The 18,401-nt window shown below is 36.3% G+C and overlaps 1 pseudogene; it reads right to left on the bottom strand.

The window, feature by feature from the left end:
• Positions 1-4,854: 4,854 nt before the first annotated feature.
• LOC131421691 (T-cell receptor gamma alternate reading frame protein-like) lies at positions 4,855-5,242 on the bottom strand (annotated as a pseudogene).
• Positions 5,243-18,401: the final 13,159 nt, after the last annotated feature.

Here is an 18,401-nt window from a genome sequence, read left to right as displayed (position 1 = left end):
TGCCAGCTAAATGAGACACCCTATGCTAGACATGCCACATGGGCCACCTTCTCTTCAATAACTAACTTAGGTGTTATGATCCTGCATGGCAGATGTGGAAATGGTCTCTTAGGAAATGTGAGTAATTTTCTTATATCAATGCAACTAATCATTAAAGGAACTGGTGTTCAAGTCCAGTCTGAGTTACTGTGAAGCCCATGCACTTACCCACCCCCTACCATGTGTCCATGGTGTCTCAGGGCTTTGCTTTGGGGTTTCTTACTCTGGGACAATATTTTAGAGGAAGAAAAGAGAACTGAGTAAGTGTATGATCTCTTGATTTAGATGGCCATGTTGAAACTCTAGATCTAGCTGTGTGGCGTGGTGCAAGAGACTTAATTAATCTTAACTCCTTGTCCTCATCTATAAAATGCGGAAAATATATTGCACAACCTCCTAGGAGTATTATGAGAATTAAACAAGAAAATGCATGCAAAACCCAGCACAATGCCTTCTGTATAGGAAGCTCTCAGTCTGTGTCAGATCATGTTATTAGCTGCTAGCATGGATCAAAGCTTAAAAAGAAATCTGGAGGCACCTTGATATCACAAATTCCTCAGTCATTAGAAACAAAAGCCACACAAATCAATGGAATCCATCGCTGAAATAATTCAGAGCCCATCACTGCACCCTCTAATTTACAGTCATCTCATCACCAAACCAGCATTTACTATCTTACTATTACACCTGTGGAATGATGAGTTGAATTAAAATAACACTCAATCGATTCTGTTACATCCAGCCATTCTAGTTTCTCTTTTTTAAGGCAAGGAAGTACAAAAGTTAACTTTATCCAAAGGAAAAAAGTGCTATAGCATGAAATAAAGGCAAACATATCCAAATCTTAACGGCTTTCATCCTTTAGAAGGCTTTCGTAGAATTAATAGCAGGGACCTCTAGAAGGAATGAGATCAAAATTTACTCAATTTTTCATGCTTATTAGTTGACAGTTGATATACACGTATATATATATTTGTGTGTGTGTATATATATATATATATATATATATATATATATATATATGTAAGCTGCCAACAGAGAGACAGAAGAGATACTCATTAAAAGTGTGTGCTCTAGAATTCCAGGAATAATTGGTCTTGTCTACTATAAACCAGGAAGTTTCAAAAGTTAATTTGATCAGGACGGACAAAAGTGCCATAGCATGACATGAGAGCAAGCATATACAAAAACTTACCACTTTGCTCTGTTGGGGAGGCTTTTGTAGAGCCTATAGCAGGGAACTCTAGAAGAAATGACAGGAAATATTAGGCAATTGTCCGTGCCCATTATTTGACAATGTGTGTATATATTAGGAATATATACATATATTCATATATACACACATGTATGTAATCTGCTGACATACAGGAGGCAGAGTCCGTAGAAATATCAAAATTATGAGACCCACAATTCCAAAAATAACTGGTCTTTTCTACGTTAAGCAGGAGAAGTTCAAAAGTTAAGGTGATCAGGAGGGAAAAAAAGCCTATAGCATGACATAGAGGCAAACATAGATGATAACTCACTGCGTTTATCTTTCAGATAAGCCGTTGTAGGATCAATAGTAGTGACAATTGAGGAGACAACTAGAAGAAATGAGAGGAAATATTAGTCAATTTTTCATGCCAATTTTTCGACCGTTTGTGTATGTGTTTATATGAGTACGTATGCCCACACCCACACAAGTATAATGCAGTGACAGAGAGACCATCCTTAAAAATATGCACCCTATGATTCAAAGAAGAGTTCACTGATTCTACGTAACTCAGTAGAACCAAATTCACATATTGTGTGCACATGAAGATGTTGACCTTCATGAAGAATACATTTTTTTTCTTTATCGCAACTGGATGGTAATATACAAGACTATCTCGCTTTCCTTCTCTATTCATAGCTCCTAGCACAGTGCCTGAGACAGAGGAGGTGTTGGAGAAATACTTGTCCAATGGAAAAATAAACAGAAATGTGGCTACTCGACAGTCTTCAGCACACGTTGCTGACATGAAGAGCTGCTGCCAAAGCCAATTCATCAAATCTTAGAATCCACAACAGCATCTCACGTTTGAAAGAGTCACGTTTAACAAATTTCCCATCAAAACAAAGGAATCAGCCATACCTTTCCAAAGCACGCATATCCCAATATACCCAACTCATCCACATGGTTTTCTGGAGCTGTGGTCTTTGTGGATGTGACAACAATATGAATAAAAGCCAAGAGCTATTGAGCGATTATTACTGAACCAGGCACTGTGTTGAATGCTTCACTGCATTATCTCCCTTAATGCTCCAGTCACACTGACATGAGTTGTAGTTTGGAGGACTCAGTGTTACAAAAGAGGAAAGAAGTTTGGGAGAGTAAGTAACTTGCTGAGAGTCATACCAGTGATGGCAGAGCCAGCGTTCAAAGGATGGTTGTCGAGGATTTAGTGAGATAGAGCTCATGGGGAGTACTTTGTAAAAATACCCGCTAGAAATAGAAAACAATCTATAGAGAAACAACATATCTCCACCATTGTGGACACTAAAAACATCTCCTCTTCAAGGTATGTTAAATATTCTCAGCAAATAACCTTTTCATTACGGGAGCTCAGCATTTCAGGGCAATTCTTTCCAAAGATAGAAAGATAGGCCAAGTCCCATTTATGCTTCTCTGAACATATACAATGGGAGGGGAGACTTATCTACAGTATAAAGTAAAAGAGACAAACATGCAAAGATAAAAAGTTTTTTAAAGATAATTGATTGTTGGACGAAAATAGATTCCAAACCATTGTTTTGTTTTATCCTTTTTCTGTTACATGTGTTCCTGTTTATATGGATATGGTTCTGGTATGCAATTTTATGTACTCAGTGAGATCTTTTTTGGTGGCTGTAAACCTGGATTTGAGGTATAGGATTTGGAATAAATTCCAAGAATGAAAATGGTAGCATAATCATGTTTGTATGTGAAAATATCTTCAAGAACGGACTTTAATGTGTCTTAGAAGTCTCTTTCTTTTCCTTTACAGTGAGTTATTAATTTTCAGATAAACCAAAATCTCTTATTACCCTACATTGATTGAAGTAAAAACAATAATGTAACAATTTTTCATAATAAAATCTGTATATAAAATTATGAACTGGAACTTCTCTCTGATCATCATCATCATGGAACTTAACATGTCTTATTTTTCCCTGATCACTAGAAAAATCAAAACCTAATAGTACAGCTCAGCTCTGTGGTTATACTAAACTTGTGCTTTGCATATTTGCTTCCCCTCTGTTTCTTAGCTGTAGAAATAGCAAATTGGGGCTGTTGTTTTAATCTTACGGCAGTGAAACTTAGCAAGGGATATTAAAGAACACAAGGAATACATAAATAACTAAATCCATGTTATGTTTTCAAAAGCAAGTGTTTTCACAAGCAAGTGTTTTCACTGACATTATTTCATTTGCTCTTCTTTGCAGCCCTTCAAAAATGCCAAGGCCAGCGTTCGAACCTAATTTGATCACTGAAGAAACCAAGGAGCCGAAAAGATCAAGACTGACTTCAGAAATTGGGACTGGTGCACAGCAATGTTCTTCGCACGTTTTGTTCGGTGCTTGTTTCCCACTGCTTCAAAAGGGCTTGTGAACCACGGGGAAAAGTACAAACTGATTCCTTCTTATCTATAGGTGCCCTGGGGCCTTTGGTCTGTTGTCTTCATACTCAGGACAGCAGGTCGTGAGTCTAGTGAGTTACAAGACCTCTGCCTGGACCAAGGCACAGTCAGCCCTCTGCCCACACTGTCTAAAAATGCACAGCATCTGCATCACAGGGAGTCCTCTGCGACATCATGCCTGAATCACGAGGGACGCTGAGTGATTAGGAAAGGAATGTACTCTCTGACAACAGGGCATCCTCCTTGAGACAGTAATTCATCCCAGTGTGCTCATCCACACATCTCTCCCAGGCCTGACACATGTTAGTTCTGCAATAAAGTTTGTTGAGCTGCATTTACCAATGCTTGCAAGACTTACATTCAGCATGTAGAATGGTAGTATTTGTGTACACATTCACCTCACCCAATCTTAATTATGAAATTTCATCTTTCGGTGGTATATAAAATACAAATCTGGAAAACCTAAGACCATAACAAAACTACAGTGGCCTAATTATTCAATTTTTTCTTGAACTGCGATCTGGCTCTCTCAAATGAACACCATTTTGTCACCTAAAAACATTGTTTTGGGTAATACTTTGTGTATAGCAAGATGAACATAACAGTGAGTTTGCTTGCTGAGTAGAACATTCCTGAAAGACATATAATTGTTCTTATTTCCTGATCAAGCAAGACCACCAAAAGCCGAATCTCTTTTTGAGCATTTCTTTTGTACTAAGTTGCTAGGTGTTTTCACGTAACTTGTTTCATTTAATCCGTACAACTACCCTAAAAAACATCATTGTGACCTTTATATTTTTCAAGATGAAACTTAGGCTGGGAAAGGGTCAGTAATTTTTTTTTCTCTTTTATGTTCCAGTGCCTATACTATTTTAATTCTATAGGGAAATAGAGGGATGTTTTTGCGACTAATAAGTGGAACAACATTTAAGAAAGATTTATATTTGTTTGTTTTTCATTAATACTTGACTGAAATGGTGGGTTATCCCTTTGAAAAAAGGTGTTCTGGGAGGTTATATTTATGCACACATACCTTCATTCACTGGAGGAAAGAGAATCTCTCGGTCAACCCCTCCTCTATTCTTCTCGTGTTGGACAATACATCTGTGTTCTTTATCCATTGACCTTCCCGTCACGGTCAGCCAGCTGAATTTCATGTATGTGTCTTTAGTCTTCATGGTTTTTCCCTCCTGGGATTGCAGAATGGTATTGCCGTTCTTTTCTTTCCAATATACATTTATAACATCTGGGAAAAAATTCTCAAGAAGACAAAGATATGTTCCAGCCTTATGGAGGTTTATTTCAGCAATTGAAGGAAGGAAAATGGTGGGCTTGGGGGAAATGTCTGCAGGAAGTCTTCTACCTGTGGGAGAAAATGGAATAGTAATTGAACAGAATCGCTAGGGAAGCACGAGGATTGTGTGGTCTGGAACAACCTAGTGCATAGGAAAAGGAAGAAAAGCCGCCATTGAATTGGTGCTTACCATAGCCTTTCCTGCACAATGAGTTGTGAGGTACTTATTGTTCTTATTTTCAATGGGAAGAGAGCTTCCAGAGGCCATGTAACTTGCCCAGAGTCACAGCTGTTACGTGGCAGAGCCTGGATTGAAACTTGGCCTTTGTTCTTTCTCCACATGTTAAGATCAGGTATGACTTTTAACCTCTCCATTTCAAGGCTTCTAACGTTCATGAACACGTGTAATTTTTAAAATCTCTTTTGTGCTATCATCGTGGAGCATGTTTTCAAGGTTGATGGGTTGGTGTTGGGTGTGGGGGAGGATACCAGGTAACTTGGATGATCTCTCTACACATGAATGTTTGGTCCCTCCTAAAGCACTTCTCTTTCCCATGCCATGAATTTTCTAACTTATACTCTTTTTACTGAAATAACACTTTCTCATGTTCTGCAACTCTGTGAAACCTCACTCTTCATTTACCTGTTTCTGGAATGTACCATATTTGTCTTATTTCTCATATAAATAAATATCAGGAGAAAGTTTTTCATTTTCTTTAAAACAATGTGCAGTCACTTGTTAATGGCAATCCATTTCAACGTGTACTTGACAATCAAGTTGACCTTTAGTCCAAATGTGGATCCCATGCCCAGTTCTGAGGTTATGGAGTTCTCCTACTTGATGTCCATTTTTATATAACATCTCAATTTCACATCTGAACCACTCTAGGTTTTTGAGTAGGGCAGTATTAGTGCTGCATCTCCAATCTATTTACGAAGTCTTGAATTTAGCAGCAAAATAGCAGTATTTCCAAAACTTCCATTAAAAAATTTCTTGATTATTTTCAGAAATGCTATTAATCTAATCAAGTAAATGCATTTATCAGAATTTTGTTTCACTTTAGGTAATGTTCACTAAGAGCAAATTTTATTTTGGAATTTCATTTTGATGCTGGACCTGATATCAGTTCCCCTACATTAAACCCAGCATATGTGGGGTTAAAACCAAAAGCACTCATCCCCTTTCCCTGCTTCTCTAAGTTACATTCATGTGTAAATAGCAGTGTTTTAATCCTTTGTATAGCTGAACTTCACAAGGCAAATAGAAGCCACAGATTGTTGGAGCCCACGTGCCCTCATGCTAACATTTTGGCTAGTTACAGGTCCTTTGAAGTTTTGTTACAGGGAAACTGATAGCCAGAGAATATCTGGAAGCTAAAGCATCTCGGACCTCAACTCCTTGGCTTCCTGGCGCCAGAATACACCATCCACCACGGAGACAGACAACCAAGGACACCCACCTTTGATTCCCTTATCTCGTGATCCTCCTCCCTGCCAGCTGAACCACAAGGCCAAATGCAGGCTGGTGGAAAATCACCAACCAGCAAGGCCACAGGCTCCCTCCCTGCAAGCAGCCACATGCCTCACAACCTTTAAAACCCCTTGCCTCCCATCTTTCGGGGAGATGGGACAAATTTGAGAGCTCTTGTCTCCCTGTTGACACCACCCGAAATAAACACTCTTTCCTTGCCATGAGCCTGGTGTTCCAGTTTTATTTGGCCTGTCTTGTGTGGCAGGTAAAGAACCTGGGTATGTATCCAGTAACAATTAGAAGTTTAAGCCTGATGAAAAATAGACCATATGTTGAGTCTCAGTTTCTCCCCTAAAATTTGTGTCTACCCTATAAGGCTGCTGAACTGCTGTAGAGTTCCACTGTTTTCTTTGCATTCACCTGCTGAATAAAGTATATATATAATTGGGGTAATGTTAAATGTCACAGTTCCAGAGTCTCTTGCAGACGTAATGTCAAAATATAAAACAAAACACCATAGTTTACAAAGGCATGTCACCTGAATGCTGGAACGTTAGTTGATTATACATTTAGCGTTAATCTAACGATGGGAATTATAAATATTAAAACTCTTTCCAATTTGATTTCCAATTGACACACAAAATGCTTTACTAATATTCTCTTTGGGCTAGTTAGAAGTTAAATTATTCAATGGACAATTTCTTAAGAAAGCAAGAAGTAGATTTCTTATTTGAGAAGAACAGGAAAAAATTCTTGAGAAGTTCTGCCTATATAGCAAAGCTTCTGATTTTTATAGTAAATTAGTAGGAAACATGCTGAGTCTTTTACTCATGCTGTAACTGTAATTAGGTCATAATGTGCTGTGCTTAGTTTAATTTTATACATCTTCCTTTTAGTGTAAATGGTATTTCATTGATTATGATAGTAAGTCAGTATATTTCTTCAACATTATACTTTGTTTGTAATTTAAAAAGTATATTATATAAAACAAGACTAATTTTTCAATCAGACATTATATTTACAAAATTTTAGTCTTTATTCAATATATTAAAGAATCTAATTTTCATCTCAGGAACTTCTGTTTCTTCATGGGAATACTTTTGATTCATTATACTAAAGAAATTGAAAATCAAATGATGAATGGAAAAATTTCTGTCTGAAGACACACTATTCTTGCCTCCTGTTCATTTTCCTTGGCTAGATTGTTTAAGTTTCATTCTTTTCAGGATAAAATAAATATGGAATTTCCATAACTTTCTCAATGTAATAGTTAAGTGAACATTAAATGGTATACTTGTGTATATGTGTTGCGTCCCTATATTTTAAATAATTATATTAAATGTTTTTCTTTAAATATTCTTTTTAAAATTTATTAACAGTGTTTTTTATGGTCAAAATCATTTTCATGATGCATAGAATGGAAACCAGGTAAAAATATAAATAAACCTAATTCACTTACATATATTCATATGCATAATCAAATAATACATTTGAGTGAAATTGCCTGAGTTGTTTATACTTTATTAAGATGCAACAATTTGAATTCTATGTAACTTTACCAAATATCAACTACATTGTAGTTGATGGTATGATATTTCAAACCTACGTATTGATATTCATTTAAGTGTTCTCTAGTTTCTTCTTGTAATTCTTCTTTTATTGAATAAATACTTACAGCTATTTCATATTTAAATATGTATTTCAAATCTATGACAAGTTTCTATGATAATTGATTTTACCTCTTGAACATTTTCTGTATGAATTTAAACTCTTTTCCTGATGTACGGGCATGAAGCCCAAACTTACTTGCTGTACATATTAGCACCAGTAAATGTTGGTGTTACGGATGATATCAATTAAAATAAAGGTTTGCAATCTAAAGCAAATATAACAACAATGAAATGAAAAACAAACACATTTTAATCTCAGTTTTCTTGCCAAGTGGGGGAAAAGTCTGCTAAAGAGAAACAAATACCTCCAAACTCATTTTTGTGTCTGAGTGAACAGTAAGATATCCTTCCATTTGAGCAGTTAGAGGTACAACTGAATCCTCTGGAGAGGTGCTGCTCTGTCAATATTATTGGCTGCAAACAACTCTCCATCCTGGATACAATTCTCCCTTTACATTTGAATTGGAGGAACTTGTATCCAGCACGTATTATGTGTTAGACAATGTGTCAAGTACTTTATTCACACTATTTCATTCCATTCTCATACAATCTCTGCTGGATACATACTGTCATACCAATTTATGGATTAGGAAGCTGAGGCCAGAGAATAATCGCCCAAGTTCACATAAGCAGGATGAAAGTGGTGAATCCAGGTCAGCCTGACTCCAAAGCCCAGGCTCTTTGACAATACCCTCTCACCGTTGGAAAGGAAATGTATCAACTCACAAAACTTACCTGTAATCATAAACTTTGTCCATTGGACAAACACTTTCATGATAATTACCTAAGTTATACTTAAGTCCTTTATGTTAATCTTCATGTACACAAAGCCAAATCGTATTACAGTATTTGCACAATGTTGTCTATGCTGTTCTTTGCCACAAAGATTTGTTTTAAAATCTCTCCTAAGTTTTCTACGTCCAATACTCATCACATTCCTGTTTTTCCTAAACTTTCTTAACTATTATTCCAATTTCATTTCTTCTTGCCTTCCATCTCGTACCTTGTAAAATTCCATTCTTCTGATGCCTACCTGTGCCAAGTTTTATTCCATCACCGAATAGATTGGTATAATAATTCCACAGTGATCAACCCGTATCAAACACCTTGGAATAATTTAGCTTCTCTGGGTACTTCAAATTCTAGGGTACTCTGATGGCCTGCAACTTAAGAGACCAGGGTTCTGGTCCTGGTGTATTTTGCTCACAACAAATTCTGTGGCTGAGAAATCAAGTAAATGAAAGGATTTGGTGCTTTATTTGTTTGAAAATGATGATGTTAGTGTAAATCAATTCAACATCCCTTTCAGAGCTGAAGTGAGACTAAAATGAAACAATATCTGAAAAGCGATTTAAATAAAAATTCCATAGAAATAGAGATTTTAGTCATTATTATGGTCGTCATTATCATTGTCATTACTTTTAACTATTTGTTTGTGATGATTGCATGCTCCAAAAAGACATTTTAATCTCCTGGGACCCAACCATGCCCTTACTCATAGGGATTCAGTATTTTGGGGTAGCAATTAGATCCGTGGCAAGTAAGCGTGAAGATGTGTTACTTCGTTTGCCTTCCACTTTGCTCTAACATACCTGGAATTCTCAAAGCCATAATCACAGGAAACGTGCCTTGCACACACCCAGTTAATAGGCAATCATTGTCTTGTCTTATCCGCTGCATTCACAGTGATAAGAAAATTAAAGGGAACATTAGCTAAAGCCTGATAACACGCAGTTAGTATATGGAACTGCTTCACTCGTGTTGTCCAAAACAAATGGCTCTTTTCCCTAATTAACAGCACAACCTATTTGCATTCCGAGTTTTCACCAGAAATTTCAGCCTCAAACTGACATCTTTCCAGCTCACGTGGAAAGTTCAACTTGAAACTCCTGGCAGCGGGCCTTCAAGGTAGAATGACTAGAGAGATGGCAGGATGCCTGTCCTCAAATCCTCCTATTGACACGTTAGACAACAAAATAAATAAATTACCTGCCTGACCATATCTGCTGAGAGTCACCATCTGTGGCTGACATTCAAGTTATGATGCCCATAGCCTTGATGCAGTGGTGGGATAAAATGGGTTTGCTGAAAGACCATTTCCTCCATTTTATAAAATGGATGTTAAAGGCAATGTCCACTCTTTGTTTGACTTGCCTCCTAAAGGACTCGTGAGTTGAAGTTCTTTCCTAATTTTATGGTGGGAAAAACATGTCCTATTTGACAATTTAGTGGGCTTTATTTCATCAGTTAATGAAAACTATGAATTCTACTACATTTATTCTCCTACCATTGAGCATAAAATTTGACCCTGTGCTTCTTGCCAGATAATCATAGATCTTTTTTCCTTCTGCTTTCCTTACTGATTTTGATCTTCTATTTTTATTTCGTAGGCTGACTGTACAGGCACACTCACAGATCTGGCAGGTTTGGTCTAGACCACTGCAATAAAGGAAATACCACAGTAAAGCAAGATACACAGCGCTTTTGGTTTGCCAGTGCATATATAAGTCATATTTACACTATAATCTCTTAAGTGTGCAATAGTATTACATCTAAAAAGAATGCACATACCTTAATTAAAAAATACTTCATTGCATAACAATGCAAACCATCTGAGCCTTCAGCCAGTTGTAATAATTTTGCTGGTGTAGGGTCTTGCCTCGATCTTGATGGCTGCTGATTGATTAAGGTGGTGGGTGCTACAGTTTGCGATGGCTTTGGCCTTTTCTTAAAATAAGACAAAAATGATGTTTGCTACATCGATTGACGCTTGCTTTTACAAACAATTTCTCTTCCGCATCTGATGCTGTTTGATAGCATTTTACTTGCAGTAGAACTTTTTTCAAAATTAGAGTCAATCCTCTCAGACCCCGCTGCTGCTTTATCAACTAAGTTTATGTAACATTCTAAATCCTTTGTTGTCCTTTCAACAACCTTCACAGCATCTTCACCAGGAAGAGATTCCATCTCAAGAAACCAGTTTCTTTGCTCATCCCAAAGAAGCCACACCTCATCCATTAAAGTTGTGTCATGAGATTGTACCAATTCAGTCACATCTTCAGGTTCCACTTCTAATTCTAGTTCTCTTGCTATTTCCACAACATCTACATTTACTTCTTCCATGGAAGTCTTGAACCCCTCAAAGTCATCCACGAAGGTTGGAATCAAGCTCTTCCAAATTCCTGTTAATGTTGATATTTTGACCACTTTCAATGAATCACAAATGTGCTTAATGGCATCTAGAATGGCTAATCCTTTCTAGAAGATTTTCAATTTACTTTGCCCAGATCCATCAGAGAAATCACTATGGCGGCTACAGCCTTATGAAATATATTTCATAAATAATAAGACTTGAAAATGAAAATTACTCCTTGACCCATAGGCTGCAGAATGGATGTTGTGTTAGCGGGCATGAAAACACATGAATCTCATTGTACATCTCCAGCAGAGCTCTTAGGTGACCAGGTGCATTGTCAATGAACAGCAATATTTTGAAAGGAGTCGTCTTTTCTGAGGAGTAGGTCTCCACAGTGGGCTTAAAGATGTTGTAAAAAGATGTGCTGTCACCCAGGTTTTGTTGCTTCATTTATAGAGCACAGGCAGAGTAGTTTTAGCATAATTTTTAAGGGCTGTAAGATTTTCACAATGGTAAGTGAACACTGGCCTCAAGGTAAAGTCATCAGCTGCATTAGCCCCTAACAACAGAGTCAGCCTGTCCTTTGAAGCTTTGAAGCCAGGCATTGAATTCTCTTCTTTAGCTATAAAAGCCCTAAATGGCATCTTCTTCCAACAGAAGGCTGTTTCATCTACATTGAAAATCCATTGTTTGGTGCAGCCACCTTCATGAATTATCTTAGCTAGATCTTCTAGATAACTTGCTGCAGCTTCTACATTAGCACTTGCTGCTTCATCTTGCCCTTCAAGTTATGGAGATGGCTTCTTTCCTAAAACCTCACAAATCAACCTCTGCTAACTTCGAACTTTTCTTCTGCAGCTTCCTTAAGTCGCTTTATAGAATTGAAGAGAGTCAGGGCCTTTCTCTGAACCAGACTTTGGCTTAAGGGAACATTGAGGCTGGTTTGATCCTCTATGCAGAATGCTAAAAGTTCCTCCATATCAACAGAAGACTGTTTTGCTTTCTTTTCATTTTTGTGTTCACTCAAGTAGCACTTTTCACTTCCTTCAAGAACTTTCCCTTTGCAGTCACAACTTGGCTAACTGGCACAAGATGCCTAGCTTTTGCCCTATCTTGGCTTTTGATATGCCTTCCTCACTAAGCTTACTCATTTCTAGCCTTTAATTTAAAATGAGAGTCATGCAGCTCTTCCTTTCACTTGAACACTTAGAGGCCATTGTAGGGTTATTAATTGGCTGAAGTTCAATATTGTTGTGTCTCAGGGAATAAGGCGCAAGGAGAGGGAGAGAGATGGGGAAACAGTAGATGGAGCCGTCAGAACACACACAACATTGATTGATTAACTTCACCATCATATATGGGCCTGGTTCATGGCGCCCCAAAGCAATAGTAACATCGAAAATCACTGATCACAGATCACCATAATAAATATACTAATAGAGGAAAATATTGAAATATCCCAGAATTTCCAAAATGTGACACAGAGAAATGAAGCGAGTAAATGTTGTTGGAAAACAGGTGCTTGATGCAGGGTTGTCACAAACCTCCTTTCTTAAAAAATGCAGTATCTGCAAAGAGCAATAAAGCGGAGCACCAGAAAATGAGGTAACCCCATACTTGTGTATTTGACTCTAGGACTTCTCAAACAGATTTTGGAAATAGGCAGTTGAAATAAATGCCAAATAGTTTGTGCATTATAGCTTATTTCTTTTTCTGCCCCAGTGATTGATAGTTTAATAAGGTCTAACTCAAATGTCACGTGAGAGGTGGGAGAATATGTTTGCGAATCCTAGCTCTGTGACATAGACACAAAACACGCAGCATTCAAACAGACTGAAAGTACCAGAGGAGAAAGTGAGGCTCTCTTTCCCCAAAATATCCCTCAGAAAACAGGAGTCGCCTTATGTTTCAGTCCTCGTGTAACTTCTCATTTTGAAAGATGCTCTTCTAATACTCTACTCTGATCAAAATGTATGACTTGGGCAAGATCTCTATGAGAAATGAACTCCAATGCTAGTTTTGGAGCCACCACTCATGAAAGAATCTAAAGAAATTGAACATGCATTTGGTAAATATTACTCGGGAATAAAGCTCTACAGTTTTTGCTTACATTGTACATTTATAGAATAAAAGAATAACTTTTAAAAAATGCCTTCTTTTTACTTTATAAATGGATAACTGTCTTTAGATAAAATATCCAGTGACATCATCGTACAGGATCACAAAACAGACTCTCACCCCCTGAGATAACCTAGAAAGTTGCTCTAAGGTAGATGTTTCAGATGCATTTCAACAGTCTGAGCACAATTTTTAATGAAATGTGAGGGCAAAAGGAGCACCATTCCTCAAATGATATTTGTACTGATCTAATTTTTAACTTTGCATTTATAATCCAATTAAGAAATTAAATATTATAAGTGGATATTTGACTTTTACCTATATCACTATAAATTTACATATTCAAGTTGCAAAACTTGCTCTTTTTTTTACATCCAGATATTTCTACTGGAAAATGAGCTATCACCTTATATTCAGGCTAACAATATTTAAGATAATGCTTATTTTATTCTAATCATTTTAGAAGCAGGTAACAATTAGTCTTAGAAATTGAAAGTTTTTTCCTAAGACATTTATCTCTACTCCTGAATTCATGTAGAATTCCAAGGCTAGTAATGTGAATTTAGGAGAATTGACATTTTCATTACTCACCATGTTAGAAATTTCCATATTTAACCACATTTAATCCTCACAACATCCACTTGAGATGGTTGTTGCATAGATTGAATGAATGGATGGAAATATATCAAAATGTTAACAGAGATTCCTATTAATGTACAATTTTAATGTTTTCATTATTTTTTGTATTTTGAAATTCTTTTCATAATTGGCAAGTATTACCTTTATAATTTTAGTAGAGCAATTATGAGTGAATCAAAATTTATTTGCTAAAGGATGATTATACAGAAAATGACCCAAAAGCAAAGTCTATACTTTTCTCTGCACCACACTCTCTTAAAAAACAGTTTGCAGGACCCAGGTGAATTATATCTGTGTCATAATTATTTAATTTGATTGCTACAATTTACATTGAATGTGTAGTCAGTTGGGGAAAAAAGGACCAGAACGTTGCTTTTCAAGTTATGAAATCTTTGTTCATATCATCACAATTACTACGGAAACCAAACTATAATTTCTTTCATTTTTTCAATGTTTTATCAACTTTGTGAGAATTCTTTGAAAACTTTCATTTCAGTGGATCCAGTAGGCTTGGAACATCCCTGTGAAATGTTCTCCCTCATTCAGGCAAGATTTCATCTTTAAGGTTAATGAGAATTGAAAAAATTTACTGGGCTTAATTTAGAAAAAAACAAACCCAGCTCGTGACATTCTTGAATATGTTTGCCCAGTTAAATATTTTAATCCTTGATGTTAATCATCCTCTCACCAAATGACAGGTTTAGCAATTTTTGTTCATTTTTTCCCATTGGTTATTTTTGGAATCAAATAAACAAAATATCTAAAACTCATTACAAACCTTTCAATACAGAAATACCAAATGGACCTAATGCCTCCACCCCTTAGGGACTCAGAATTCTTCTAGCTAGTTAACTCCTTGTTAATGTCCTCCTTGCTAGGTCAGGCAGAGAACTGCCTCCAAGGATCTGGATGGAGTTAGAACACTTATCCACTAGACTAGAAGCTTTTAGAATGTTGGGACTTGTTCTATGTGTGTCTTGTTCCCTCTTTTATCCTCAGTATCCAGCACAGAAACCATCTTCAACGAATGCCTGTTCACATGATACATGAGCAAATGAGGATATAAAACCATGCAGACTCTTTTCATGGACTTTGGAGCTGAAATGGCTTATTTAGCTTACAAATTCCCTTAAATTAGCCCATCATTAGGTAGTATAAGAGATGCGATAACATAAATTTTGACTGATCTCAGCCTACCTCTAAGAAGCTAGAGTAATAAGAAGTGAGATTTATTGATGTTTTTTAATAATTTTTTTAAGAATTCACTTTTTGCACTGCTATTAGTTATGAGATGAAAATGAATAATACAGGTTTTGCAGGTTACTGAGAGAAAGGAGCACTATATTTATCACAAAATATAGAAAAGAGGTAATTATTAAAATTGTCTCTCACTTAAAAGATGGTCTTCAGCAAGACCAATAACTGGGACCAATAACTTATACCAATGGTTTACAGATATGGTTCTCAAAATATCTTAATTTCTAGTCTGAGTCTATCATTTTTTGTGTGTGTGTTCTAATGGTAGAATTTCAATCTGTTTATAATCAGGGAATTGAACAAACCATTTAACAAGTAACTTTGTTTACATATGTAGTGACCAGTAGCTGCAAACTTGCTTTTCAAATGCTGAGGCCAAGTATGTCGCAGTCAGATAAGGGTGATCTTAAAGTGTTTTTTTCTAAAAAGCATTTATCAGTATTTAATTATTATGGTAAAAATAGAAAAAAGTTACTTACCAGAGGGAGTTACTATGAGCTTAGTCCCTTTTCCAAATGTCTTGATCCAGTATGATCACATTGGTTAAAGCTTTACAAAATCTCAGCCTTCCCATAAGTTTCATGATGTAACTAGCAGTGAAAAAACTCTGTACTGGCAATTTGATTTTCTGGGTTCCATGTCAAGTACTTGAATTTAAGTTTTGTGACATCCCTTATTTTATAAATTTTCCTCAGATAAAATGACCCAAGTATCTGTTTTCCACCAAGGCTCTAATCATTGAAAGGCAGTGATGGAAAATGGAAAGAATAAGAGCTGAAAAAGAAGAGATCAGGCCCAACTGGTCAACGAACTACTTTTCTAAATTACTAGAAAAAGAATTCAGAGAATTAAGACTTTTTTTCATTTCCAGGTGTTTAGTTGTGTTGAAACAGCTCAGAGATTGCATCAAAGGAAAGGCCCGTTTGTTCTCACCAACACCAGGGCTACATCGTTAGCAATTTGGGAATGTATTTCTGAAAGAAAGAAACTCTTCAGTAACTGAAATGCAAATATGCCGACACAAATACACTTGAGGAATGTAAACAAAGTTCTCCATTTTTAATAAAGCCACTTTTACCATTTGGTAATATGATTCTTTACCCAGCAGTCCCAAACGAGAAAGTAATTTCTCTGATGACATTATCTTTCCTGAAATCAAAGAAGAAATTTATAGAATGCTATCTCCTATGAAATAATAGATTATTTAAACTAAAATTGAAATCACATCAAGCATCTTTCCCAATCACAAGTGTATTAAACTATAAATCAACTGCAAGAAGAAATCTGGAAGTCACAAATATTACACTGCATAACTATTGCATCAATGAAGAAACCAAAGGAGAAATTTTAAAAAATACCTAAAGACAAATGATAATGAAACACAACATAACAAAATCTATGGAATGCAGTAAAAGTGGTACTAAGAGGAAAGTTTATAGCAATACAGATCTACTTCTAAAAACAAGAAAAATCTCAAATAAAATCTAACATTAGAGCTATGAGAACTGGAAAGAGAAGAACAAATGAAGCCAAAAATCAGTATAAGGAGGGAAATCATGAAATTCAGAGTGGAAATAAATGTTATAGGAGTAAAATAAAGAGACAGGATCAATGAAACTAAGAGCTGGTTCTTTGAAAAGATAAACAAAGTTGACAAACTGTAACAGCTAGATCTTACATTAGCATGAGGGAAGCCATCTTAGGGAAAGGAGGCAATATTGCAACTGTAACCCTGTAATCACTAGTCTCTGAGAATGCGCTCTAGCCTGCACCTAGCCTAGGTGATTAAGCACCTCTCACTTTTGCAAAATACGTGATCTGCTAGTTCCATGACTCTTGGTTACATATATCTCCCACCTGTGATAAGGATAACTTTGTTCTCTGAGTCCCCCAGGAACATGGTGACCTCCAGAAAGCAAAACTCTGTGTTGGTACCCGTCACAAATGACAGAAGAAAGAGATAATGAGGCTCCTTGAAGTTTGTCACACCACATGATGGACATCCCAAAATGCCCTCCTTCCCTGCCCATTTCTCCTATATAACTGCCTCAAGATTCTGTACAACTTTTAAGATGGTTCTTTAGGACACTAATCCACCATCTTCCAATTATGCTAGCTAATTGTATAAATTTTCCTTTCTCAACCACCGACTTGTTTGCAATTGATTGGCACTGGATTGCGGTGGGCAGAACGGGCCCCTTTTTGCTCAGTTACAAAACTTTTAGCTAGATTCACCAAAAAACAAAAAGAGTAGTCTCAAACAAATAAAATCAGAAATCAAAGAGGAGACATTACAAGAGATGTCAGAGAAATACAAATGATTATAAGAGAATATTATGAAAAGCTATGTGCAAACAAATGGGTAACCCAGAAAATAAATGGATAAATTTCCAGAATTATACAACCTTCCAAAACTCAATCAAGAAGAAATAGAGTCTGAATAGACCAATCAGTTGCAAGGAGATGGGAAGAACAATCAAAAACCTCCAAAAATAAAAAATCTCAGGACCAGAAGACTTCCCCAGTGAATTCTACTAAACAAAGAAGATTTAATACCTATCCTTCTCAAACTTTTCCAACAATTGAAGAGAAGGGGATGCTTCCTAACACATTTTACAAGCTCAATATTACCCTGATACCAAAACACACAAGGATGACACAAAAAAAGAAGATTACTGGCCAATATTGCTGACAGGCATAGATACAAAAATTCTCAAGAAAATCTTAGCAAATTGAATACAACAATACACTAGAAGGATCATACATCACAAGTAAGTGGGATTTATTTCAGGAAAGCAAGTGTGGTTCAACATCCACCAATCAATCAATGTGATACACTACATTAACTAAATGAAGAATAAAAATCACATGATAACCTTAATAGATGCAGAGAAATCATTTGACAAGATTCAGCATTCATTTACGATAAAAAACTCTCAATAAAGTGCATATAGAAGGAAAAAAATTTCAACATAATACAGACCATATATGGAAAAACTGCAGATCACATCAGACTTGTTGGTGAAAAACTGAAAGCTATCCCCCAAGAACAGGAACAAGACAAGGATGCCTACTCTTATTCAATGTAGTATTGGAAATCCTAGCCAAAGCAATTAGGCAAGACAAGGAAATACAC

This window comes from Diceros bicornis, chromosome 3, assembly GCF_020826845.1.
Source record: "Diceros bicornis minor isolate mBicDic1 chromosome 3, mDicBic1.mat.cur, whole genome shotgun sequence".
NCBI lineage: Eukaryota > Metazoa > Chordata > Mammalia > Perissodactyla > Rhinocerotidae > Diceros > Diceros bicornis.
This window is presented reverse-complemented; position numbering and strand designations above follow the sequence as displayed.